Source organism: Corvus cornix, chromosome 18 (assembly GCF_000738735.6).
Source record: "Corvus cornix cornix isolate S_Up_H32 chromosome 18, ASM73873v5, whole genome shotgun sequence".
Taxonomy (NCBI): Eukaryota; Metazoa; Chordata; class Aves; order Passeriformes; family Corvidae; genus Corvus; species Corvus cornix.
In genome coordinates, this window is record NC_046347.1 from 2780432 (window position 1) to 2807377 (window position 26946).

Here is a 26946-nt window from a genome sequence, read left to right on the forward strand (position 1 = left end):
AGCAACCTATGGATTTTCTTTCCTCAGAGCTGCAAGGTTTTCTCTTCCTTTCATATCTATGTCTGCAAAAGCCAGAAGATTTTTCTCCCTAAGTGCTGAGATGGAGAGATCAACCAAATTAAAAAACCAGTTAAAACCAGGGGTCAGTGCTGTGCTCTGGGGAGCCAAGCCCTTCAAGGGAGGGCTGGGGTTCAGCCACAAAAGCCAGGAACCTGCAGAACCTGCTGGTGGTAGTTCCCCAGGACCTCTCCAAGGTGATTTCTCTTCAGGAAGCCGCTGTGCAGCTGCTGTCCCTCTTTCATCACCCTGGCCCAACTTCTCTGCCTGCAAAGGAGACACTTTCCACCACCACACTGCCAATCTGCAGCTGCCTGCCCAGTGCCCACAGCGTCCCTCTCCCATCCCCACCTCTGGGAACAAGCTCCACCAGTAAAACACCCTCGCAACATTGCTGCCATCAGCTTGCATAACTCTGATTCCAGCTGGGACAAACCAGGAGACCAGAAAACAAGATTGAACCAGCCTCACTCACATGTTTCCAGCAGCCTCTCAGTGAGGCAGGAAGGTTTTGCTAGTCTGGGGGGTTTTTTTTGTAAAAATACAGAGAAAGCAGAGAATTTGACCGAAGGTGTGTAGAGTTCACAGTGGGCCAGGGCAATGGAGATGCTGTCCCACTCCTGGCCCTCCAGCATTACTTTCTCCTCTAAAACTCAGCACAGGAAGGAGGACAAGAAACTCCCAGAGAGGGTTAGAGACCCAGCATGGATCAGAGCTGAGAGCTGAGCACAAAGCAGTTTCCCTCTCAGCGTACAGACTGCGCAGGGTCTCGCAAGATCCCACCAAAAATCAGAGTGAACTGCTTTCTCCTCACAGACAAACCCACCACTGGTCCCAGCATCCTGACCGGGGCCAAGCAGGGGTGGCACAAGGATCGCCGAGTCAGGTGCTGTGCCCAACACACCCATACAGGAGCTGAGCAGCCACGTGAAATTTCCCCAGGAAACTCTTTTCCAGGCTGGCCAGTAGATGGGGATGGAAGAGCAGCCAAGGTCTGATCGCTGATCCATGGGCAACCGTGTTCCTCCAGCCTGGCCGTGCCCTGATGGTTGTCAGGGCTCAGGGGGCATTCACTGGTGGCTGTACTGGCCATGTGCAGGCTGAGATAGGGGCTGCATGACTTGGATGCAGAGGAAACACCCCAGAGTTTAAGTGTCATCCCTAGGGCAGCAAGTGTAGGGATAAACCCTAAAATAACTCCACCAGATGTCCCTGGGGTCTGCCTGTCCCCAATAATCCAGGGTGGAGAGACCTGTCCTCATCGTGGATGTCCTCGCTGCTTGATGGGGAAGTTTAAAGAGGACCAGAGAGGAGATCCAGGTCCAGGTGGCTGCAGCACCACTACCCAGTGAAACTATGGCCAAGGGCAGGAAAGAGAGCCCTCAGAGCCCATCACATGCCCCGCTTGCCTGTACCTGCACGGTGTAACCTCCTGAGAGCACTCGGCACCCACCACCCAGGTCTGCTTGTGTTCAGCCAAGACGCTGCATGGAGGGAAAATTTGGAAACCCCAGGAAGAGCCCAGAGGCACAGAGAAAACTCCCTCGGCTCAAACAGCCCCGCCTCGTTCAGCTCTGCCCCTAAAGGGTGGCCAAGTGTTCTGGATCCCCACTGGTTTGTCCCATTGAGGATTTGCCCAGGGGATGATGATGGCCAGTGAGCCGGATGGGCAATAAGGAATGACAGGACACTCGCCAGCACAGCAAAGGAACATGCGGGTTTCTGTGGGGTGCTGGTGCCTTTGGACACAGCACTGGTGCAAAAGGGCTTCCCCCACTGGAGCTGGGCTCTGAGCAAACCCCAGAGCTGCCAGCTTTCACCCTCCAAAATAAAGAAACAGGAGCAAACAAGGAGCGACACTCAGTGCCCTGCCCCTGAGCTCTGCCATGTCAGGAGCTGTCATTATGTCGGTGTGTAATTATACCATTAATTACTGACCATAAAGCTCTAAAGAAAACAGACCTGAAATGAATCTAGTGCTGGAGCAAAGTCCTGAGAGATACCTCTGTGGCTGCTAAGGCGATGGAGACTGAGATTCAATTTCTAAACCAAAACTGAATTTGCAATTAGCTCGCCTTGTTGCCTAAATCTGACAAAAGACCTTCCTGCATTTAGTACCAAGAAGGGATGTCTCTGAACTGCCATCAAACCACAGAGGCTAACAAAAGCCAACTGGAGCAGAGCAGAGGGAGCAGAATCCCAAATGTCTCCTTGGGCTGAGCAAGGCTCTTGTTTGATTTTGGATTTGCTGCACACTCAATGTACATCTCCGAGCAAGCCACTTAATCTGACCCTGGCCCGAAGTTTAGCTGTCTGTCAAATGTTAGAAAAGGGCTTTGTCTCACTCACAAGGACTTGGAGGTTTAATTACCGGCTGTGCCAAGATGCCCTTAGGTGGAAGCTGCAATGCAAATGTAAAGTATCATTATTAGAGCTTAGCAAATAACTCAAATGTTTTTCTGCAGCAACTCCCTCGAAAAGAAATTAGATTCCTTTCTGGTGTGTTTGGGCGTCTTTCCAGGCTCTCTTGTTGTGACACTCATGAGCAAGTGGAGAACTAAGAATATGAAGGTAATTCACCAAAAGTCAATGCCCGGCTCCTAAACCTGAGCCTTCGCACGGAGCTGCGCTCCTGCCACAGCCCCTGTGTGTGCCCAAACCCAGCACCAGGGGAGCCAGGGAATGGGGCTGCACCCAGGCAGGGGGGCCCATCAGCTGCCTGTGGACACATCCAGCCCATCCAAACAGCCCAGGGACCCTTGGTGGTGTGCACACATCAGCCACTGCCTTCTGCACTGTCACCAGTGCGAATCCCTGGGGGTGGCTCCCAGCCTGGGCACTCTCAAGGCCTTGCTGAGCCAGGGGAGCATCAAAGAGGAGAGAGATAAGGGAGAGAGGCTTTGCTGAAAACGTTTTCCCGGGGAGCCACACATCCCAATCAGCTCGTGCTATGCAAATCCCGATGATTTGAGCCATTTCATGCTTGCCCCTGAAAAGTCTGCAATGAATATTTGCATCATAAATTCTTTGGGATGGCTGTTCTCTGGGGCTGGGCACTTGCTATAATGCTCCAAGAGTTTATGAGGACCTGACAAAACCTCCCAGCTCCTGCTGTAATCACTCAGTACCTTCCTCAGCACCGTGTACTGGACTGTGGCCACTGAGTTCCAGACCAGGGAGGCACAGGAGCATCGCCACAGCCCTGACCTCCCCGACAGCCTCGTGTGAGTGGGAACAGCAGAGAGGAACATTTTCAATTAGCTTTACAGAAAACATTTGCCTGAAACTGGATGCTGTGTGAAACTCCTGAACTCTCCTTTTTCTTTCAGAGCTGGGGGTGAGGCAAGGCAGGGATGGGGGGTGGAATTGGAAGAGCTTTTTATTTATTCAGATCGGAGTTGCACTGCCTCAGAGCATGTGTGGTTTGGCCAGGCAGAGCCAGAGCAGGATAAAGGAGCTCCTGCTGTGCTCCACATCCAGGCTGCTCCATGGGACTGGACCAGGACACGAAAGCAGAATGCTTTCAGTGTCCATGGAGGAGCCAGCCTTCTCAGCCCACACAGTGCCTGCACATCACAGAATGGTTTGGGTGGGAAGGGACCTTAAAGATCATCTTATTCCAGCCCCCTGCCATGGGCAGGGACACCTTCCACTGTCCCAGGGTGCTCCAAGCCCCATCCAACCTGGCCTTGGACACTTCCAGGGATCCAGGGGCAGCCACAGCTTCTCAGGGCACCCTGTGCCAGGGCCTGCCCACCCTCACAGGGAAGAATTTCTTCCCAATATCCCATCTAGCCCTGCCCTCTGGCAGTTTGAAGTCATTCCCCCTTGTCCTGTCACTCCAGGCCCTTGTCCAAAGCCCTTCTCCAGCTCTCCTGGAGCTCCTTTAGCACCTTAGGTCTCCCTGGAGCCTTCTCTTCCCCAGGCTGAATAACCCCAGCTCTCCCAGCTTTGTCTCCAGGGCAGAGGGGCTCCAGTCCCCTGTGTCACATGGGCCCCCTCCCTGACACACATCACCTGTAGGGTGGACACCGAGCAAAAAGTGCAGCAGGAGAAGGGCAGCTGGACCTGCCAAATGCCAAACATCCCCACACCTTCCTCGTACCTTGAGGTTAAACCTGCAGCACCTAAAGCCCAGATCCTTCCCCTGGCTCTGATGAAGTGTCCTCGGTGCCAGTGGGTCAGATCACCCAGTTCTGGGACAGTGTGGCCAGACAAGGATGCCCTGCCTGCCGTGCTGCCCACCTTGCTGCCCCCCATGAACAGCTGCTCCTTACCCACCACAGCTTTCCTGCGCCCCTACCCCAGCACATGCTGTGACGTGATTTATTCCATCTAATTAACTTCTCCTCCCCTCTGCAGCTGATTTCTTCACAGCCAGGGCTCCACAGCCTCTCCAGCCCACTGAGCTGCCAGCACAGTCTTTTGTTTCAGCACTTGCCTCTCCCAACAGCCCCATTTGCTCCTGTTCCCCCCAAAGCCCGCCAGTGCCAAGAGCAGCATTACTGGAACCAGCCAGGGTTACAGCACAGTAAACTGAGCTCCTGTCCCACCACGAACTCCTCTGAGGTTTGTTTGTGTTTTTATTTGAAACAGCAACAATTAGGAAAACAGCAAGAGCTTTTATTTAATTTGTTTTTCCTCCCTGGCTGGGCGTTTCCCCCCCAGACACCACCCTGCAAAGGTGCCTCAGCCTCCGCATGGCTCTGCAGGTTCCAAAACATTCGCAGCTGTCACTGCAGAGCAGAAACTCTGCTGCAGAGAGATAAACACGGGGGTTTTCCATCTGCAGCTGACAACTGTGGCTGCATCATTTGGGACTCCTTGGGTGTGATTTCTCAGCAGTTCTGGGCTTCCATCCTCTTGCTGAGAGCTCTACACCCCACTTTTCTTTTTGGAGTTCCCAGTGTGTGCCTGGTCCTCTGCCAGCAGATGTCCTGATGGCTGCGTGGCCCATGCCTGCACTCCCAGCTGAGCCACAGCTTCTACAAATCCCTCGTGGCTCAGGCACGTGGTTTTTAAAAATCTGTATCTGCCATGCAGACTGTGACAAGATGAAGAAGTAAGAGCATTTGTAGTTACAGAAACCCATTGCAAATTACTTAACAGCACAAGCTCACGCCAAGGCCAAGGCTGCTAACAGTCTGAAGCCATTCAGCCAAGCCACACTCAAGCCATGACAAGTCAGAAAAATAAAGTTAATAAAATATCCTTGAAATGAAATGCAGGTCATGGTACTTGATCTGCATATTTATAAAAGCTGAGCCTAATCCAGCCAAACTTTGCAGAATAAGAATCTTGCTCGTCTTTGATCCTGCCTGTGGCTCCTCAGGGAATATCAGCTTTCCTTCTGCAAATTTAGATGGGATTAAGAGTCACCTCAAAAGGAGCAATATCTGCACAGGGTGGGGAAGTGATGGAGAGCTGTCCCTTGAAGCTGACGGATGTTGAGCTGGCACCACAGGGCAGCTCCCAGGCACACTCTGGGCACAAATTTGCAGCACTTCAGGCAGCCAAACTTTACACTCTCCTGGCTGAGGTCCGGGCTACTGCAGCACCTGCCAATCCAGCATTAAATTCTGTGATCAGCTGAAGCAGAAAGAGCCTCTCTGCCTGCAGCACCCAGCTTAATCTGCTGAGTTCAGCCTAGAGCCTCATGGCAAAACATTCTCTTGGTAACTCATTTACCCAGCACCGGATGATGACATTTTTGCACAAAAACCTAACCTTAAAGAATCCCCCTCACACCAGCAACAGCAAAAATGATGGTGAGGAGCATGCCCAGGACTTCACACCAGGATGGATCCTGCAGGCTGGAGGCAAACCACCTCCTGGATCTCATTATCCCCTGCTGCTGCTCCAGCTGTGCTCATGCAATGCCACAAGGCTCCATTTCCACAAAAAACACGTCGGGGAAGGCAGCCCCACAGGCGATGTGTCTTGTGCCTCCTCCCCTGAGAGCCCTGAGGAGTAACATGAGGTGCAGAACCCCTCTGCTCCAGAGCACCCGGGTGGCTCTAAACCCTGCAGGTTTTAGTCAAGCTCTGTCCTAGCAAGGCGAGGGATTTAGCACAGCGGGTGTGAAGGAGTGTGTCTCAAGCTGGGAGATTAACAGCTTTGCCCCAGCTGGAGGTTTGGGGGAAGGAGAAGTCTTTGGGACATCAGCTCTTGGAAGTTTAAGATGCTTCTCTGCAGTAGCAGGGGCTGAGAGTTTCTCTGTGTGTTTGCAAATAGAAATACTTGTGCAAACACAAGGAAACCACAGATATTATTCACCCCAAAATTGCCCAGGAAGTGGCTCCAGAGATTATCATCTCAGCTACAGAGTAGCAGGAAAACACGGTTTCGGGCCAACAGGACCAGTGGTCTCAATGTGTTGAGGTCAAGAGATTGAAGTGAAAATCAGAGAACCATTGTGATAAAACCAATATTATTGAAAACCTCTCACCAGACTGGGTCCTGCAGAGTTCTGTGAGAACCAAAGCAGCGGTACCAAGCCCTGGTCCTGCCCCCCAGTTTGGCCAGTGCTCATCCCCAGTCTGAGCTGGTGTGACATCACCAGCCTCTTGCTGCTGCCACCAGCCCGAACGCCAGTCCTTGCTCTGACCATCCTGTCCTGCAAGAGCCCAGTCCCACGTGTGGGTCATAACCCCCTTCCATCCTAGGTCACAAGGGACACCATCTCAGAGTCTGTGCAGCCCTGCAGGTAAGGGCTGCAGGCAGGATTCAGCCTTTGGCTCTGCTCCTGGCTTTGAAATCCCCCCTCACCATCCATCGTCCTTGTGTGAGTCACTGCCTGCATGCTCGATGATGAAAACAATCCTTCATCCCCCTGGCTGTGCCTTCGCTCTCTGGAGACAGCGGGTTGCATGCTGTCACCACAAAAATATGACAGTTTCTCTGTCTCTTGGCTGCAGAGAGAACCAAAGTGAACAAGTACCACTGAGGCTCAGAAATCAGGAGGCAAATCCTGAGCACACACGTGCTCACCATCCAGCACACACCGTCCAGCATGCACAGCTGTGCTTGCAGCAAGAGGGTATCCATGGGCTTTCTGCATTTTTGCACAGCAGAACAGCATCAAATCTATTCTCTGCACTCTGATCTTTTCCACCCCCTTCTCTCTGCTTCCATTCTCCATTTTAATATATTATCTGTTTACATATATTAAAGTTTGAGCTTTAACCCCCCTCCATGTGCATTCTAACCCACACCCATCTCTTGGTCCCTGCTCAAGCCTGGGGCTGGTGCACTGCAGAACAGAACATCAGCTCCAGCTCTGCTCACCACAGAGACAGGAGTCACAGGGTGCTGCAAAGAGGGAATCGGACTTCTCACCTCCCCACACGAGGCCAGAGATAGTGATGATCCACAGCCACTGTGGCAGGAAGGAATTTGGGGTGGTGAAACCATCTACCCAAGGCTCAGGGCACAGATCACCAATGCCAGCTGGCAACAAGAAACCTGTCGGGCAGAACCCAGCTCCAGCCAGGGCTTTGTCCAGCCTGGGGACACTGCAGCCACCTCCTTCTCCTGGGGGATGGTGGCTCAGATGCTTGGAGAGCGTTGCAAGGACAGGGAAGACCAGCCCCAGGCTGCAGCTCAGCCTCGCTGCCCAGCGCACTGCAGGGGTAAGCTAAGGCACACATGGAGCTTCTCCACCCAAAACGGGACTTTCAGCAGGCTCAAGCCCTGCGTTTCCAGCCAGAAGGAAAGCAGGGCTTTGTAGTTACACAAGAAGTTTGTGGAGAGGAAACGAGCCCGATTTTTCCAAGTCCTTGATTATCCCCCCAATAAGGGGATGCACGGCACTTCCTCTGTAAGCCGCAGAGATTCTTGGAGGAGGGAGGTGCCAGGACTCCTGCTCGGAGGTCAGGGAAATGCCGGAGGCAACCAATGCCTCCCCCTGCTTTCCCACCTCTCCTCACAGAGCACAGGGAGCCGTGGGCAGGGGGCTGCCCCGCTGCACCCCAGGGTCCCGCAGAGCCCCATCCTGAGTCATGGAGCGCTCCAGCCCCAGCACATTATATCAGGATGAATCACTCACTGACCTCTGCCTTCCACAGTGTTCGGTTTCTAATTTTATGGGCTGTATCAGCAGGGTTATTGAATCCAGATGTCTGCAAAATGCAACTGCAGCACACAGAAAGCCACAAGGAAAGGCGTTGGTGGCGAGGACCGGGGCATGTGGTTCATTTTTCATATGCAAACCCTGGCTTAGGAGGGAGAGGAAGGCACCTCCTGTCCCCTGCCTGCTCAGGGCTCTGCAGGAGCCAAGTGATTTCCATAGGCCGTCTTGCATTTCCCTCACTAACGCATCCTTGCCCTCCCTTTACCTGAAAGCATCTGTTCCCCCAGGCAGCGGCTGCGCATCAGGCTCCGGTGGGTCCCACCTGAGGCACCTCTGGGAGATGCTGCAGAAATGTGGGTCCCGTGGAGCCTCTGTGCCTTGGCAAGGACGTGGTGCTGCCATGGGATGGGCACCGGACTGGAGCAGAGCTTCAGCTTTCCCAAACTGACCTCTCAGGCACAGATCATGGCACAAGCCAGCCAGGGGCAGCAACACCTGACAGCTGTCAGTGATGGGCATCTGGTTTGCATAGAGCACAGCTGGCTCTGAGACAACACGAGAGCATTTGTCCCTCCAAGGGGAGAAGTAAAGAAAAGAAAAAGAGAAAAGAAATATCCAGACCTTGCCTAAACTTCAAAGAGAAGCCTGTGGAGTGACCTGGCTGCACTGGGGCCATAGGAACCCCCAGCACTGCCCGTACCACGTGGGTGGTTCCTGAGCATTGACACAACGTGGGATCAGAGGCACCAGGGGATGGAAAGGATTATTTATTTATTTGTCTGATGTTTTTAAAGATCTTCCTGCCCCTTCCCTTCCCTGCAGCTCTGACATGGCAGACCCGACCTGAGCCTCTCCAAGCTGGAGATTCCCAAGAGCTGTGTGTGGATTCACATCCCCCAAGGGATGGTGCCCAGCCCCCTCCACCACCAACAGCTTTCTGCAGCAGTGCAGACCCTGATCCTTGGTATGAAAACGAGCAAGGTTGTGTTCAGGACCCAAACTGACAGCAACAGGCCATGACCCAAATAATTGCATTTTCTGCTTAGCTCCATTGTACAGTGACCCCAAATAAATCATTCACTCCCAGGTTTTAGTTCACCTGACATCGTGCACTGACACATCTTCACCTTCATGAGGAACACTGGCCTACAGGTGGAAGATTTCTAGTGGTGACTTGCTTCATGCTAACTGAAAACCCCACAAACCCTTACTTGGCTCCTGATAACTAAAAGTGACTGCAAACTGCTGTCAGGAGATCAACAATTTGGCTGTCTTGTCCACACCTTGGCCTCCAGTCCTTCTGAATAAGCCCCAAGAGAACATCTGCCTTCTACAGAGAGGCCAGCACTGGTCCTCTGTGCAGCTCATGGGAGGTGGAAGATACACCAGTGCTTCATTCTGAGATTCTCCCTGGCATTGTTGGCATGCCCATGGGGAATTTCTCTGCACCCACCTGCTCTCCTGCTGCTGTGGAGCTCAAACTGAGCTGAGACCTGGCTGGCAAAGGCCTCCTTTGCTCTCAGTTTTTCCCTGCATCTTCCACATCTCACTGCTCAGGACAGACAGAGGTTGTGCAGAGAAGCAGAGCTCCAGGAACACATATGGGTTTTCTCATTTTCTACTTTGTCACCTTGGAAAGAGTGAGGTATAATACATAAAACAGGGACAGACAGTAATAATGAAGTTGACCTTCACCGTGGCATTCCCTCTGACACGGCTGCGCCTACGCCGAGTCTCTCCTGACCTTGGCTGCTCTTAGGGCTGCTCCTGCCTCTCAGGAACCCAGAAATGAGTCTTTTAGAGCAGTCAGTGGATCTGGGCTGGTATTTCTCCTGCACACTGGTCACACACAAACACTTTGAGAAAGCTCAGAAGACCTGCAGGGGATGAGTTTAACGTACAGATGGACTTGGTGCCAAGTTTCAGCCTAATGGGAATCACAACAGCTGACTTACAACACTCCCCCTTTAAAGTCAGGGTTTATGGGGAAGGAATCTCTGCCAGATCCAGAAACTATAGCAACTGCTGTAATAAAATAGCATTTCAGTGTAAATCTATTTTTACAGCACATCTCCACGTTTGTGGCATGGCAGTTTCCAGTGTTTTTCAGATGTCTGCTGCCAGAAGATTTAGCTGGATTAGTAGTTAAACAGGGAGGGATCATATTGGGTTGTCAAATACACCCTTTTGCCTGCAATGGGAAAAATTATATCCTACAAGGTGATTCATCAGGTATTAAATTAATATCACACTTGATCTTGGCTGACTAAAGGGCCAGGCTTGCCCCAGGGCCCGAACCTGGTCGCATTGAAGTCAACATAACTTTTGCAATTGGCTTCGGTGAGGCAGCTGTGATCCAAGCCACGATCAGACTTGCCTGAAGCCTAGAAACCCTTATTCACACTGCTCACAATATGAGCAGCAAGGAGTTACGATCTGTAATGGATTAAGGTTTATCTCAGCTCAGCCCAAGCTGATGCAAATTTTACCACTCATTTGCATGGGGCCAAAATGACAAACAAAGCTGGACTTAATTCTGGGTGGCACCATTTCTTCCTGTCGTTCCAGTCCAATGTTTGTCTCTTCCACAGCTCTTTGGTCTTTTCTGTCACAGGAGAATTTACTTCAATGTTTATGAGGGTGGAAAAGGTGGGCCTATGAGCAGAAGAGAAGATTTACCAGTATCTGAACTTAATTTTGCACCAGCAGACAGATAAATTGCTCCCACAGACCTCACCCTTGATGGCACAGAGGAGAAAAAACACTAAAAAGAAAATCAAATTCTAGTTCCAACAGATACTGATATCCTATCTGACACTACATCAAGCTACTGCTCAGAGAACTGCTCGTTCCTGATAACTCAGTGCAAAGGGTCCTGGCATCTCTGTGAATATGACAGACTGACTTCCATAGCTTGAAACAAGCTGCTTCAGTCTGGCAACCCCAAGATGCCTCAGGCCTCCCCTGTACACCAACTCCCCCATCCTGTATTTAATCCATGGCTTTAGTGATGGGAGAGCCACTGGATTAAACCCCATTCTTGGGCCAACCTCTGTCTGCCAAAGTATCTTTCTATTAATCTGCGCCTTCTTCCCACAACTAGCTTTGGTTTTTGTCACTTTATTGAACACTTTGGGCCCCCACCATGGTTTGCTGATTCAGCCTGGGTCTCCCCAGCCCTACCTCCTCTCCTCCCACCACGGTTCCCCACATGCTGCACTCTGCCTGCTGGAAGGGGTGCTCTGTACCCACACACCAGAATCCACAAGCACCACCTGAGGCCAAGGTGGCTTAATCAGGGTTGAGGTTTTGCAGTTGTCTCTCTTCAAAACTCCCCTGAAGCTGTGGCCCCCCGTGGAACTGTACCTACTCCTGTTTCCACTTCTGTCAGTCCAACACGGGTAAAAAGCCCAGGGAAATCAGAAGTGATCATCCACAAGGGAGAAACTTGGTACTAACTTTTGGTTTCCCAAGAAATATTGGCAATGGATGAGGTTTAAAGCAAGGGACAGATCACACCAAGTGCACACCTTGTAAGGCAAGGACTGTGCCCGTTTGGTTTGGGGGGGGGGCTCATGCCCACAAAAAAGCACACCTTGGGCAGCCTGAAGTGAACAAACCTGGCCAACATCCTTCTTATTATGTGGAAAACACATATCCTGCTCAGCCTCTTAAATAAACCCCTCAATGCCCTGCTGGGCTTAGGACTGGCGAGGGAGAGCTGCCCTTTTGCTGAGTGTTTACTGGAGTCTTCTCTGCATGACTCGGTTATGGCGCTCAAACAGTGAAACTCTGTGGGTAACTGGGTAGGGAATGACCCATGGCTCCCACAGAGACTGGGGTTGGTGTAAGCAGTGCAGGAAGGTTTGTTCATCTCGGCTCTCTGAGCCAGACCAAACCAGCCCTCACCTTGTTTATTCACCCAGGGCGCCTGTGAAATGCGAGTGGGAGCTATTACACACCCACTCGGGACAGGCAGGAATGGCAACACCAGGTGCAGAGAGATGGAGAAACGGACAGACAACCAGGCAGCCTCACTCCCTTGGGCGAGGGCTCCCCAGCTGATACCAGGAATTACAGGGAACAGCCCAAAGGGCAATGGCCAGTGTAGAAACAAATTAGGAGAACACCAAATCTGGTCCCCCTGCCCCAAAGGAGGCTCTGGGGTGAGCTGGGAATCCGTGGTGGATGATGATCCCAAGAGCAACTGCACGGCTTGTGGGTATCCATCACCCAAACTGCCTTTCCTCCCTCAGCTTTGCCATCACTCTCCCACTTCTCAGCATGAGCTGAAGATCAGACACTGTGTTGTGACATGGTAACAGCACCCCTGGCATGTCGGAGGATAAAACCTGAATGCTCCCAGAATCAGAGGCACCTTTCCAAAATGTCAGCCTTCACCCCCGTGCTGGTTTGCCTCTGTGTAAAATGGGACTAAAAAACTTGCTTGCTGCCGAAGGGGGAATTTAAGTCTTCATCAGGAAATCTTCAGAGATTCCTTTGAAGATGGAAAGTTTTATTAAGTGTTAGAATGGAAGATGATATATCCATTGATATGAAAGCTCTCTACACAAAGAGATTTCATTCACTTGAAAAGTGTATTCACACTTTACAAAGTAACCTGCCCATATGTAAAGCTGCAAAGTGGATGTCTGGGGGCTCATCCCCAGCTGGTACAAAACAGCTCAGCTCTGAGTGACTGTGACAACACTGTCCTGATTTACCACTGTCCTGATCACCCAGCCCTTGGCACAACTTAGAAGAGAGGAGTACTTTTTTTCTATTATTTAACAGATCTGGAAGGGAGGCGAAGAAAGAAGCAGTGAATTACTCAGGCTCATGATAAATGTTGGGGTTACTTTCCTGCGGTCTCCAGGGGCATCAGCCACCTCAGTCACCCATCCCCTCGAGCCTGTTGTGTTGGCTGATACCCCCATCAGCCTGAGGGGTCAGTTTTTAGCAGGGGAAGAACAATGTTTACGCAGGAAATATAACTGGTGCTGAGGAAGCTGAAGGGGGAAACACATTACCTGTGCAGGAAAGATAACAAACACCTGCAGCATTGCCATACATAACAAAAAGGGAAAGAAAGAGCACACCTCCGTGGAACAAAGATATCCCTGTGACTGACAAGCAATACCCACCACCTCCCCTCAGCCATCACCTGTGGTTTTCAGCACAGAACCTTTTTGTACCTCACCACTGTTGTCTGATCTGGTTTTTGCCCACTTTCCTCATTTTGCACAGCAAGGAGCTGCATCCTGGCCTGGCTCGTGGAGAAGCCCAAGGTGCCTCCTGCTCTAGCCCAGGAAAAGCCCTCAAAGCCCAGGCACAACAGCACCACCAGGACACAGCTAAATCCATACTGAGCCAAGAGCATGAGGAGCCACAGAGCTGGAGAGGGAGACGTGTGCTGGCCCCAGCCCAGCCTGTCCCCTCAGCCACAGCTCTTCACCCTTTGCTTTCTCTGCCATGAATTCCTTCACAGACATGCAAGAGGCCAAAGCAGCAAAGGCAGAGCTGGAATCTGCATGTCCAGCACCTGGGATCCACAGGGGAGGGAGACCCTGCCAAGAATTATTTTAACCTTCAATATTTCTGGCAGCAGAGCTTCAGTCAAATGGTTCCTACTGGTTTTTTGGGTTATGTCACGCTGACACAAGTTGGTCCAGACCAAAACCATCCACGTGCTCAAAGAGAGAAGGGTTTGTTTTCCATCTTAATGGACTTTCAGTAGCAGGGGAAAGGATGCCTGAAATAATAATCCTTAATAAACTCAATAGCTTCAAGAAGGAAAATCAGGCTAGATACAGCCCATGTCCCATACAGATGCAGGGTATATTTTTCTCCTCCAAACCACTCATCAGGCCAGTGGTGGGACACTTCCCTCCTGCATCCCAAGTGCTCCATGCAGAGCCAGGTGGAAAGTGCTGTCCAGGGACCCATGCCTAAACTGGCATTTTTAGTGCAAGTTACTTGCAAAGAGTATTTCCTTCTGGAAAAGGAGAAATGTAAATGAAAGATTTCAGTTGATGTGAACTATGTTGGTTCCAGTTCACCATAAAAATAAATTTAAAAAAAAAAAAAGGAATGGTGAGTTTTTAGACTAATTTGGAAGATCTTAGGGAAACTATTAGGCCACTATTAGGCAAGGGGAAGAGTGGCTGTGTACCATTTCTTGTGGTCTTCTGTGTGTTTGTTGCTGCAGGTGGAGCTTCAGAGGAAATTCCTGCCCTGTTGGAGGATACTGGGAGCTGTACCTGGGTTAGGGAACTCTGTCAGGGCTACCATGGGAGCAAGGGGCAGATGCTGATGCACTGAGATTACTTTTGAGAATTACTTTTTAAAAATCATGTGAAAAGCAACAAGAGTGGCTTTTTCCATCCCATTATTTGAATCCAGCTGCTGACCTTGGCTCTGGGAAAATAATTATTCTTGACTTCGAAGTGGGGAGATTTTTTTGTGCCAAAGGCAAATGTCTATAGATTTATACTATTTGGAAAAATCAAACGGCTGCAAGCCAAGCCATCCAGCTTATAAAACACAACCAACCCTCCAGGGATAATTTAAAACTGACCCTGCAGCACTGAAATTCCAACCATAGATGATGCAAAACATAACTCACCATTTTCTTATCTCCTGGATGCTCCCATCAATGTGGGCTTCAGGGACAAAGACCAGCCAGAGGAGACTGAAAGAAAGTAAAAATAAAAACTTCAAAAAAAAAAAAAGGCTCCAAAATAAGTTTGTGCTAATGAAGGCAAAAAGGCCTGGCAGGCCAGAAGGCAAATTTTGTCACCCACACAGCCAAGAGATGCAAAGGCAGCCACAGTCCGTGCTTTTTCCATTGTGCTCTGCCAAAATAACCCACAAAATTCTCCTGGGATAAAACAACCCACTCTCTGCTTCTCGAGCACTCCAGGCTTAGATGTGCTTCTGACTAACAAAACTGAGCTTTGATGGTTCGTTCCTACAATCAGGACTCCTCTGCTGGTGGTTGGTGTCTCCAGACCCCAAACCTCTAAGCACAGGGCAAGTTTCCTTAAGTCTGTGAGATCCCCTGCAGCCAGGGACCACCTGAACCAGGATGAAGCAGCACCCGGTCCCATCACAGGTACCAGTGCTGGTGGTGAGACAGTTTGGCAAGACAGGAGAAAAAAACATTTACTGGGTAAGAAGCTCTTGTGGAACAGAGAAGCTGGAGGAGATTTGGCCAGTTGTGTTTCCCACAAGCAGGAGCACCATGAGGAGCGTAGCTGCTGGGGAAGAAGAGGGTTTACACTGTGCTGTGTACTCCACCTTGCAACTCACTGCAGCAGGATTCTGCTCCAGTTCACCAGGACACGGTGACTTCTCTGAAAAACAGTAGGTACAGGGCTCATCCAGAGCAAACAGAAGCAAGACTGACAGCAAAAAACAAGATACATGCCAAGGGTTCAGTGAGAATAGAGTGATCATTCCTACAGTCTCCAACTCTGAGCAAGGGCGTGCTGATAACACATCCACGCTGAGCCATCTCAGCATTCAGCAAACACCAGCTCCAAGTTTGTAGCACACATTGCTCTACCTGTCAGGACATCCTGTTCCAGACGAGAGTTTCAGTTCTTTGTAATAAAAGAAACTCCACCAGACCAAACCTCTCAACACCAGATCCTTCTCCACCCGTCTCTGTCACTGAAGCCACTGGTGGCTCTCTGGGAGCCCCGGGGTGTGTGTACACACCCAGGGTGTGCAGTCACCCCTCAGGGACGACCAATTCAATGAGGGAGAAGTTTTCATTTTGAATTTCCAACTGGTTTTGGTCTCCAGCCTCCAATAAAGCAGAGAGAGGAGCATTTTAGCACTTCACAGCTGTAGGCACTGGGGAGGATCCACAAAAATCATCTTGCAGCACTTTAGGATGGTTCAATTACCCCATGTGCTGCATGCAAAGTGCAGGCAGCTGAGATCACCTCTTTGCTAATTCCCCTTTTTACCCACAAGCCCTTCACAGATGTCAGAGCATGCTTTGGTTCCACTGATCACTCACACTAGGAAATTTTGAGAGAGCCCAAGCTTGTGACTCAAAGAGTTTTGCCAAGTAAAATATTGGCCTGCAACGATGTCCTAACAATACAAAGTAGTTGACACCATAAAATAAACAATTGCACAGAGCATAGCAAAAGGGTATTTGGAACTGCCAAGGATCTCGTGGAGGTATTACTAAGCCAGACTGGAGTTAGCAAAAGCAATTTTTATTACAAAAACAAGTGTCAGTCTTTCCAACACCCCAGTCCCCACACAGAAAATTCATCTCTGCCTAGAACTGGCCACACTGCTGGCTTCTTCCTTCAAGTTTCATAACTTTTACAGCGTGCAGAAATAACAGAAACAGTGAAAACAGACCAGGGCAGATATCCATAAAAGAGCGAGTGTACTTACGGTTACACAGCTCCACACTCGGAAATACAGCCACAGATAGAAATGGCAAAAGGAGAACTAGAGGCTGCCATGTTCTTGTAATAAAATTACAAGAAAAGCATTGTAATTCCAAGCAGAAACTCTTCGAAAGAATCAGCTGGGCTTGATTAGCAGCAGCAGTGTAACTGCTTCCCCATCGTGCTGAGAATATCAGCAGAGAGAAAAGAAGAAAATAAAAGAAAAATATCATTGTTAGTTGTCAGAAGAACCAGAAAAGCCCCTACTAGTTAGAATTTCATCATCTCCAATGTGTGTCCTTTGCTGTCACTATGAAGAGTGCTAAAATGCTCATAGCCAGCAGCATCAAGCACACCTGTAAGTCTCCCTTAGTGAGCAGAAGGACACGAGCATCCTCAGAGCACACCCCCACAACCACCTGCTTGTCCTGATCACGGTATCTCCATTCAAGAAGCTATTGCACTTTATTTTCGGAGACAGCTCAGACTGTAGGACCATCTAGCAGCATCCTACCCTGTCAGATGCTTCAGAGCAGTGTGGGCATCTCATAGCAACCGGCTGGTGGCAATATCTGCTCATCAGCTTGATCTCAGTCTCAGGCTGAGCTCGTTGGTAGAGGTGGACTAAAGCCCTGCATTAAAACACCCCTTTTTGGTTAAGCCACCACTGTGAACTGGGACAGCTTGAGTGGGGTTCGTCTGCCTTCAACAGGGTGTCTACAAGTGAGATGACCAAATCTAGTCACCCTGAGCACTGGTGAAGTCCATGATGACAAGCAGCCACCCCAGCAGATGGGCCCCCACCTGTCCTAGGATGAAGCACCTCCAGGGGGAAGTTACTCTATTTTGAACCTATTTATTCTGATCACAAAGAAAATAACAACTTAGCCTTGGATATCTTGTAGGCAGCTACAGTTTGGTGAGATGACTCCCACTATCACTATCATATGAAAGGCTGGTGCACCCTTGGGCCCTGTATTATGACAGCCTCTATTTGCCCAAAGCACTATTCACCCAGGGGAAGGAGCAGCAGCATGGCAGGGAGCACAGCAACTGAACACAGCACGGTGCTGCCAGGCCACATGAACCTCCCAAAGATTCCCACTGCCTCCTGAGAAGCTGCCCAGAACACTGCTCGCCGTTCCCACGCCTCGACTGAGCACATCTTCAACACCCTGTTCAGCAGAGCATAGCCTGGACGTGGTTTTAAAGGCCTTTCGTTGCCAAGACAGGGATATTTCTGTGACCTTTCTCACCATTTCCTATAGCAATCTAATCCTAATTTAAAATGTCATGCCCTGCGGCTTCTCCACGAAATTTAAAAAACACCCAACACACAAATAAACAAACAGAGCAGATGAGTTGCTCTATAAGCAGCAGAAATAACACAGGGTAGTTTCCTGGGGATTTCTGCATTGTGGTTGGATTCTCTGGTGCACGATAAAGGATGTGCTGTGATTGAAACTCCTTCTGTGGTTGGAGCATTTATAGCATCCCCCTATGTGGATTCTCTGCAGTCTACTAAGGGTTGAGCTTAGATGTCAATCTTCTCGCTGTGGTTGTTAATAGAAGTGCTTTTTATCTTTTGAACTGCGTATTTCACACAACTTTAGAGATCTATAGACTCCAAGAACACTATCAAAATGTCACTTTTTTGCTGAAATTTGTCCAGGGGCTCAAAAAGCAGCACGTAGGAGTGAATGTGGATGGATAAACAAACACATGCAAACACACACACACACAGCCCCACATGAGCACACCAGCCTTTCCTCCTCGGGGAACTAGGATTAAAATAAAATTCAAATACTGTTTAGAACTTGAAAATCTGCCATGAGAGTCTACATCATTTCCTATTTTTAGTTGACTGTTGTAAAGAAACAAGTCTTTTGTGATCACACCCTGCAAGCCTCTCTGCAGCCCCAGAAAGGTTTGTATTCAGCTGGCTGGGATCAGCAAGACATAGGTGCAAGTGCTCCAGGCAGAGTCACTGCATGGTTTTGGAAAATCAGCACCTGGCTGAAAGGAAGAATCCTGACAATGCAGGAAAGGCAGACAAAGCTTCTCTCCTTGCCCAGCCAGAACACAGATATGGGCTGACACACAGCTCCACACCCACCTCTACAAAGATTTTTCAAATGGCAAACCTCATAGCTGGAATTTCTGAGTGTAGGACCCACAAGAGGGACAGATTTCTAAAGGACAGAGCACCCCATACTTATGTTTCGGTCTATTCCTGATCATTATAGAAGCATTGAGACACAGATTTCTGCATGCACCTCTCTAGAGGTGGTAGATGCACAACTCTGAATCCTGGCCTGTTCTCTCTACAGCAAAAGCAGTTTGTCATCTTGTTTTCCTCACCAAAATGCATTTTGGCAGCCTTTGGGTATCTTTTTCACATTTGTAAAGCAGCCCAGTTTGTTTCATAGGTTTGATAATGCATCCGCTTCCCTTGCCTTGTTTGTGTGACGGTGTGCAGAGAAACAGTGTTCTCAAAAAATAGAAACTACCTCTGTAAATCCCTCATCATGTCATTGTCATCAGCCATTTTCCAGAGGCATCATCACATCAAACTCCACGTCCACTTCAGGCTTTGAGTGATAACACAGTCCCATATAGCTGACTGAGAAGGACGTAGGGCACAGCACACAAAAATTAGAGCGTCTTTCCAACACGTTTGGGTCAGGCACAGTTTTCGGGAGATATTCCTGCTGTCAGCTTCTGGAGCAACATAAGAAAGTGAAGCTTTGAGCAACCACCATCTCTTCCTATTGACCCACAGCCCTTCTGAGCCAGGACAGCAGTGCAGAGACCCTCAACGACATCACACAGAAATGAATCAGCAGCCAAACCACAGGCACAGACCAGGGCTCTTCCCATAACCACACTCAGCTCTCAAAAGGTGTCTCTGTTACTGCTAAAGCAGTGGAAGGCCTCCACAGGACCAATGGCCAGCACAAACAGTGCCTGCCAGGTGACCTCCCAGCTGGTCCTTCCACAGGTATGGAGTTCAGCAACGAGTGTCCAGATCTTCCTTGTTTGACTGGCACTGGAGGCTGAAGGCAAAACCCCCTTGCCCTTCACCATCAAGGCCTGGCATCCCACACACATGAAAATGTAATTTCAAGAGCCTTCTTTGAGGCCTCAGGACAGTGTGGAAGTGGCAGGTACTGAGCTGTTTGCCTTCGCTGGCTCTGGAGTGCCCACTGTTTGCATGTTCACAGCAAGCAGGAGAGAGACACATGAATCACTGTGCCTGAAAGAAGCTGACACTTAGGAGGGCCATAGCAAAAACAATTACAATTTCTCCCTTTCTGAGCTGAGCAGATGTTTAAAACTATGTCAGCGACCTCCAAACCATAAACATTTCTCAGGAACATGTAGATGTGGTTTGCAAAAACAGAGAAGTGTCCGCTGTAAAGCAGAGGTCCTTGCTAAGGACCAGCCCCCTTCCAGCAGTGGGAATGTCAAACATGCTTGACCTCCAAATCAGCAAATAAGCACATTATAAACAATGTTATTAATGGTTGTGCTTTCACTACAATGAGGAGTCTCCCTGTTTGTTTAACGTGCAGCAAACTGGTTAGAGTGTACATAGTTTCATGGCCAAGCCACATTAAAGCAGGATGGGGAATTTGCTCCCATTGTTTCTAGCCCCGCTGCTGCAAGGAGTGGTAGGTCGCAGGAGGGGAGAGACACGGCTTATCCCAGCAGCATCAGGATCCCTGACACCATTTCATGTTTAGATACTGAGCCTGTGCCTTGGATCACCAAGGAATCACCACCCAGCAGTTGGGATAGATGTGAGAGGTCATCATTTCTTTACAAAAACAGTCTCCAACTGCAGCAAAAGCAGATGTCCCCATCCACATGCAAAGTCCACTGAGGACTTAGCCAGCCCAGAAAAAGGTGCTTTTGCCTTGAGAGGAGGACAAGAAACAAGTGAGGTGCTCTACCAGGACCTGGCTCTCTTCCCCATGTATTCCCTCACACACGATGTATGTTACAGACAGTGCAACTGTACTACATTTCCAATAAAAACATCCCTGTGATCCTATAACCTTCCTGCAAACAAAGCTGGGCCTAGGCTGCCAGTCTACATCCTAACTACATCCCACAGAACTCTGGGGCTTGTCCACCACAAAAATTAATGTGTAAAAAATTCCCTTTTCACACAGCTCTAACCCAACTGCCAGGCACAGGGACAGCTGGAGGGCACAGCAGCAAATGAGATGGCAAATTTCAGCTCAGGGTGTGGAGGCAGAAGTGTGCAGGGTGGCAGAGGTGAATATCGCATAGACCACTGGTTTCCAAGATCCTCCTTTGCATCAGCCAACATCAGCTGCAGGGAGGCCAATGGACACATCTCCTGAGGAGTGGCTGTGATAACAGCAGCATGGTTACAGGTCTGCCAAGGCCAGCAAGGAAATTCCTAAGAAAAATCCCACTGGATTTGCTCATACCTGACCCAGCCCAGGTGCTGTGTCCCTGTAACCGAGTGGAGCTGGCTCTGATGTAAAACAGGGAAGAGCTGAGCCACTTCCACTGTCGTTCATGAGTCTGAATACTTCAAACCTGATCCTCAGACTGCTAAACCTTCCCAAGTGGCCTCACTGCTGCAGCCAAAGATCTTGCTGTAAGGAGCTCAGGCTCACACTGAAAATGTACCAGATCAAGGGTTAACACAAACCCTGAGAGAAAATACAGAATGAAAAGAAACAGAATTGTCCAACAGCCTTCCTACCTGTGCAAATCAGTAACGATGTCCCAATCACAAAGAAAAAGAGTAGGAACCCAACCAAGGAGCAAGGCAACAGCAACAGCAGTAAAGGGCAGGAAACAGAAGGAATTTAGTATTCCTGCACTGAAAGTCTGCACTTTGAGATGGACTTTCCTGCATGACCTTGGGCAGCTCACAGAGGCCAAGCCAAAACTGTTGGATCACGGTGGCCTTGGGAGCCTGATGTGTCCCACAGGGCAGACAGAGAGCAATCCCTCCCTGCTCAGCTCCATCCCATGACAAGGATAAGACATTCCTTTCCTGTTTCACTGGCACACTGAGAAGATGCACAGCAGCATCAACGAGGCTCTCGGGGACTGTGGTGAGGAGACCACACCGATTGCTCTGACAGCAACACCCAAGGCCACGAGCATTTTGTTTTAGGCAGCTGACTAATTATTTTTACCACTTAAGGACTCATCCACATCTAATGAGATACCTCCAGGTCAGCCCGATTTTCTCCACTGATAAATCCCTTCCCTCCACCCCCAAGACATCAGTTACTGTCTCCCTTATTTGATGAGCACAGAAAAAACCCACAGCAGACTAAACACCTCCCTTGTCTTGAAAGACTTTGTGGAGCAGCAGCTTGCCATGAAGGACAAAACAAGCTGACAGCCCAGCAGCATCCAAAGAAATGAAAAGCAGATGAAGACACAGTTCCTATAAGCTCCAAAAAGATCCCGAGAGGCACAGGAGAGGTGGCAGGGCATTTGCACAGTGACAGGACAGGACTCAGGGATGCCCAGAGGTGAAGCCCACAACTGTGATTTATACTGAATGAGTGCTGGGATAAAACTCAGTGTACCCATCCCTTCCCATTGGAATGGTATTTGCTCACAGAAAGTTCCTCTGCCTCCAGCTTTGACCACATTATGGAGGAAGTCACAGGGACTGAGGAATGTGCACCAGGGAAAGCAAATAAACAGAGGTGCGCAAATCTGCTAAAAATAACCCAGGAATTGTGGCTCTTGGAGGGGAACACAGGCACTCAGTTGTTCACCACCATCTACCACAATCGAGGCCTTGTCTGAACAGGTGGGTGGCTTTCTGGGCAAATCCTATCTTAAAGAAAAACACCACACAGAAAAATCCCTCCTCAATCATTCCTGCAGCCCCTCTGTTTCCATCTAGATTCTTGCCAGAGGTTGTCAAAACAAGAAAGAAAAATAAAGCTCCAACATGTTCTTTGCTGTTTTCCCACTGCTTTCCAGGGCATTGATGTGCTGTTCCAGGCAGCCCAAAACTGATGCCAGCATGCTGGTGACAAGGGGCAGGGCTGGCAGGGGACACGGCAGCCAGCAGTGCCACAAACAGGCAGCAATCTGTCTGAGACTCCCATGCAAGGAGCCCTGGAAGGAAAAGGTCCTGAAGAACCCAGGAAGAACTGGAAATGGGATTGAATTATAGATGCCTGTGTTCTTGAGGTCTCAAAATTGAGTAACACAAGCATCAGGCACAGCAGGAGGAGGGGGGCATGTGATGGAAAGCTCAGCAGAGGCACTGGAGAGACTGGGTTGTGTAAGATCGGGAGCTGCAAACCAAACCCGCTGGTAAGAAACCTAATCACCCCGATGTTTGTTTCCAATTCCAGCCTCTAAGCTCAGTGTGGGTAAATCTCCCAATGTCAGGAGTGATCTGTGTGTGTTAAGAAATCGCCTTGCATCAAAATGTCCTGGTGATGTCTTTTATTTCTCTGACTCCTCCCTTAATTTAAATGTTGCAAACCCAGATAACCCCAAGTCTCTCAAAGCAGAACCTCAAAGCAAATATTTCTTTTTTGGCTTTTTTTGTTTTTTCCTCCCCTTTTTGGCCAGGCTTCTCAGAAGTCTCCTTTCATCTCACCCAAGTCTGAAATTTGCTGAAAGGCTCCTTACAGGGTACTGAGCACATTTCCCAACACCAGAGAGCACACGCAGCAACAGAACAATCTTTTCCATCTTTCACTCTCCACAGTGTAAAACCCAAGCTTAGACTTGGATTAGCTGATCTCCACTGGGTGCAGAGGGTGGGCACGATGACCACGGACATTGTCTTTGCTCTAGCCCTTCACTGGGGGTGAGGCAGGCCCAGCTCCTGCACTTTTACACCCTTATTTCTGGAGCAGACACGATGGGTGGCAGGAGCCCAGCTCCAACAAGAGTGGTGAAACTCCTCAAAAGAGACGTGGGGAACAGCACAGACCATGGCACCAGAGCTGTTAACCACCATAAAAACACAGCATTGGTGCTTTCCCCACCCTTCGTGGGTGTCAAACCCCATTCTGGGCTGCATTTAAGGTGATTTAATCCCTGGTGCACCGGAGTGGTCACTACAGCCTGTGTTGGCAGCAGAGACCAGGTAACTGGCCTCAGCTCACCCACAGCCTGCCTCCCACCAACACTGGGGGCCACACAGCAAGGGTTGGGGTCAACAGGCACAAGGCAACTGGCACAACAAGGTTTGGGGTCTCAGGGCTCTGTGCTGTGCCACAGACTGGTGTTGGTTTTAAAGAAGTTGGGTGCCACTGCTCTCTATGGTCTGGGACTGGGCCATCCCCTGCTCCAGCTCACACCACAGCAACCCCTGGAGCTCCTCAGCTCCCTGTGCTGGGGCACCGTGGGGGCTCCAGACACCCAAGAGCCAGGCCAGTGGAGCTGAGCAGGCTGGACAAGCATCAAGGTGTTCTTCCACTTGGTCCTGAAGACAAAAAACTGCACCTTAGGACACCAATAGAAAGAGCAGACTGTGCATGCGTGGTGTGATTCCCAGGGAGGCCGCACCAAGCTGGGGATACTCCACCCAGCACAAGGTAAACTGGGGATTCCCTTCCCTGGTAACCTCAGCACAGCTCCCCAAATCTTCCCATTCTTGGCCACTGATAGAGTCAAACACAGCAGGAGCAGCCCAGCTGCTTTCTGAGTGACTTCATGTGACCTCAGTTCAAGTGCCTGATAAGGATAATCTGCACTCGTGGCTTCCTCTGGGTCACTGGGGATCCTACAGACCCTGATCAAAGGATCCCCGAGCTGGGCTGCAGATCTGGCTGCTCCTCTGCTGCTTTAGCAGTACCAACAGCAACCAAGTCTGGCCTGGGCCAGGCTGGTATTAACTGTAAAAATAATTTTCAGACTGCGTAGACATAGGAAAGTCTTTAAAGAGAATAAATAACTAACCTCACTTGCAGAGGCACATATTTGACCATATTACCTCATCTCAGCTGCGAACTGTCCAGCTCACAGCTGGTCCTCCTGATTTCTTCCCCTTCCGAAACTGCATCCAGCTCCCCTCAAAGCTGATTTAACAGCCTGTTTAACCGGTGATATCCTTGGCCATTTGCTCCCTATTTTGGATGAAGAAAGCAAGCTTGAAATTTTTTATGTACCACTTCAACCACTTTTTCCTTGCTCAAGACACCTGGTTATAGCATTGCCATTTCATAGCTGCTATAGAATAAAGCCTCTTTATAGCAGTCAGGACAGGATTTTTCTGCTTACTTAGTCTAGTTTTCAGTCTGGTTAAGCTCCAATGACTACAGGAATTACTTTTATTTCCAACGCTGCCTGCAAGTCAGCTTAGAAGCTGGCCTGATACAGTTTCCAGGCACTTGGCCCCCATGTTTCACAAAGTTATGGGTAGGAATGGTATTCCAAGAGACCTTCTGAAGGAAAAAAACAAGGCAGCAAAGAGAGGGAATGGAATAACATATCTTTCAGTTCAGCAGTTAATGTCTAGTCTGGGCTTTTAAGTTTTCCACCAGCTCAGGAAATAACTTTGGGAAGGTTCAAGGTAACGAGGATACAAGAGCCAGTCTTCCCCCATCCTTAGCCATGAAGAGGTACAAAATTTGCTGCTCTTATACACCCCAAAGAGTGCTCCAGGAGAAAACCCCTGTCCTGCCCCATGCCCTGCAAGGTGCCACAGGAATCAGCCTCCTGAGGCATCATGAGCACTGGTGGGACATGGTCCCTTGGATGAGCATGGATTGCTGGAACACAACAGCACCCATCAAGAATGGCAAACCTCTACAACCCTTGGCTTTGAGGAGTTTTGCACATGTATGGCTCCATTCACCCTGTGGATGAGGGCTGCCTGTGAAAACCCCTGAAATCCTTGGCTGTTGGCAGAGGAAAACAGAGGTTGGGTTGCTCTTTGTTAGCTGCACCACAGAAAATAGAGACAGCACTAATGTAGGGTTCAAAACTACCGTCGGGTATGTAATTAGCACTCTCAGGACTTCTTGAATCCTCCAATAAATCCATTTATGGCCTCAAGAATGCATGTGTCAAACCAGACAGTCTCCTGCAAAGACGTAATTCAGAATGTGCATTGGGTAGGTCAGCCCTGTGGTCTCAAACAAGACATTTACACAAACCCCAATCTATCTTAGCTTAAAAATGAAGGGTCTTTCATCTCTAGGAACAGAACATAAATTCTATTTGTTTGCCTGCTGGTACTGAGTCTGTAGAGTGACAAAGATTCACGTTTTCCAGGTTTTCTCTATGACTCCAACAGGTAAAGCAGTTTTCTCACTCAGATTCCCCCTGAATCAGAAGGAGGAAGAAGGGCTGTTATGGAAACATTGAAGTTGCCAGGATTTTGCTAAGGACATGGAAGCAGACACAGCCACCCTGGCATCACGGATGATGGAGGCAAAGCAGACTAGTGACTGATACCACATCCAGCAAACACAATCCAAAGTAATTCAGGTCAAAAGTGCTGTGTTTTCCTCTTTCGTTTAAAAAGCAAGACAGGAAATGTATAAAAGCTGACAGGATCATTAGGGATTTTATAAATGCTGCTTCCTGTGGTACAGAAAAAGGAAAGGAGAGAGGCACGGGGCCAAATTATGTGCTGGAGCAGACACATGCCGCTGATGCAAAGCAATGCTCTGCAAACTGGTGGACCTGCACCCGGAAGAATAAGGTGATCCAGGATCTGGTCTGCTGTGAAAATCAAGGCAAAAGCTTAAAGAAAAGCCTAAAAACTGTCCCAGAGGGCAGGTGGTGAGGTGGTGCTCCCCATGGGAAGGCTCCAGCACCTGCACATTCAATGAGTCAGCAGCCTTGGCCCCGACCTGAAACCCGGGACAGGAGGCCCCGGGATGGGAGGGTGAGTTGGGTTTGTTTTATTTTCTTCAAGGCTTTCTCTATGAAAACATAACCTCCTACCAACATCAGACTGTTTTACCGAGCTGACAAAGTCAAATAATGAATTTGGCACTTTCCTTTGGTATCTGCTACCCCTGCTCTAGTCATGCTCTGGGAGTCTGGAGGGAGAAGGGCTAGCAGGGAAGCAGGCTCGTGTTTGTCTTGGAAAGCTGCACACAAACGCAACTTGAAGCATCACTCAACACACTCCACTCCTCGTTTTGCTTTCATCCCTGGCCGCAGGCAGGGAGCCCAGTGTGCTGATGGCTGCTCCCAAAGCCTCGTGCCTTTGGTACCCATATTCCAGAACGCTCAGAGAAGCAAAGTGGAAAGGAAGTGGTAGCACATGGATTTGTTTAAGAGCAAAGAAACAAGCAAAGAAACAACACTCTCCACAGGACTATGCTTATAGCTTTACTAGCATGCCACGGGTTGGAGGTGTCCCCAATGGGCACAGGAGGGGACCACTGGCCAGCCCCAGCCTCCCATTCA

General features: G+C 49.6%; 1 long non-coding RNA gene across 9 annotated transcripts in view; it reads right to left on the minus strand.

Moving 5' to 3' along the window:
- LOC104695647 overlaps nucleotides 1-26946 on the minus strand; it is a 62316-nt gene that overhangs the window by 15606 nt on the left and 19764 nt on the right. For 5 of the 9 annotated variants that reach the window (XR_005603366.1, XR_002047719.3, XR_002047727.3 and 2 more), the window contains exons 2-4: nucleotides 16550-16729; nucleotides 15428-15483; nucleotides 14754-14819 (exon numbers count right to left, since the gene is read on the minus strand). This is a non-coding gene — a long non-coding RNA (uncharacterized LOC104695647). The remainder of the gene's footprint in view (nucleotides 1-14753; nucleotides 14820-15427; nucleotides 15484-16549; nucleotides 16730-26946) is intronic. The other 4 variants (XR_002047724.3, XR_002047720.3, XR_002047723.3 and 1 more) reach the window with 2 other exon arrangements.